Raw genomic sequence first — 1,283 nt, 5'->3', positions numbered from 1 at the left:
TAGAAAAGCCAGGGGGTAGCCTGTGGTGTAGTAAATTATTTAGTGTGGCTTTTCTACCCATAAGTCTTTGTAAACTCCAAGGTAGGATTTTCTATGAGCAACTGAGGAGCTCCTGATTGCTGAAGTTGTCCACCTGGGTTATTTCTGTTGGGAGTGGCACAAAACAATGTTCTGGGAGGTGCCCACTCTCTCTCAAGTGCTTAGAGTTCTGATGCTATGATGGGCTAGTTTGACCACCCTGCCGGGCTCAAAAGGAGGCCTCCTAGAGGTAGAACTCTCTCTGACTGGTGGTTGAGGAAGACATGCTGCCGAAAGAGACACGCGCCCCGGAAAGAGACACGTGTTGCTGAGTAAGACACCGAGGGACATGCACTGCTGGGGGAGAGACTGTAAGAGACCTGGCAGAGAGACGGTGGGCTGGGAGAGAGACTGAGCGTTTTTCCTGAGCTTGTATTGTAGCCTGGTGCTTCCCTAATAAACTCCATAATCTGTGAGTTCTGTGTGGCCATTGCAGCAAATTATCGAACCCAGGAGAAGGTGGTGGGTGCTTTGGGACGAACAGCTGGTGAAAGGGCTGGAGGGAGGCAGCATGTCTGGCCTTGTAGTAATAGGCCTTGTGCTATTGATGGTGATTCTGCCTTCCTCTTGTGGGGTTCTGGGAGGTCAGAATATGTGGCCTCCTTGCCGTTTTTGCACCACCAGCCACTCGTCTGAAGGAAGGTTGGGCAATCTACTTCCGTAGTGACTACTCCTTGGAAACCCAAAGAGGGGTTGCTATGAGTTGGGTCTGACTCGATGGCACATAACAACAATAACAACAACAACAACATCATTAACATCACATGCAAGTAAAATTTTCCTGAAGATAACTCAAAAATAGTTACAGCAGTGCATCGATAGGGAACTGCCAGAAATTCAAGCTGGATTCAGAAGATGATATGGAATGAGGAATGTCATCGCTGAAGTCATAAGGATCTTGGCTGAAAGCAGAGAATACCAGAAAGATGTATACCTGTAGTTTATTGAGTTTGCAAAGGCATCAACTGTGTAGATCGTAATCAATTATGGATAACATCACAAAGAATGGGAATTTCAGAACACCTAATTGTGCTCATGAAGATCTTGTACATAGACCAACAAGGGGATACTGTGTAGTTTAAAATCAGGAAAGGTGTGTGTTAGGATTGTATCCTGTCACCATACTTATTCAGTCTGTATGCTGAGTAAATAATCTGAGAATATGGATTATATGAAGAACAGCGCATCAGGACTAGAAGAAGACT

Source organism: Orycteropus afer, unplaced genomic scaffold, assembly GCF_000298275.1.
Source record: "Orycteropus afer afer isolate SDZICR_OR568_19922 unplaced genomic scaffold, OryAfe1.0 scaffold00501, whole genome shotgun sequence".
Classification (NCBI taxonomy): Eukaryota; Metazoa; Chordata; class Mammalia; order Tubulidentata; family Orycteropodidae; genus Orycteropus; species Orycteropus afer.
The sequence above is the reverse complement of the archived record's forward strand: the minus strand, read 5'-3'. Positions refer to the sequence as shown.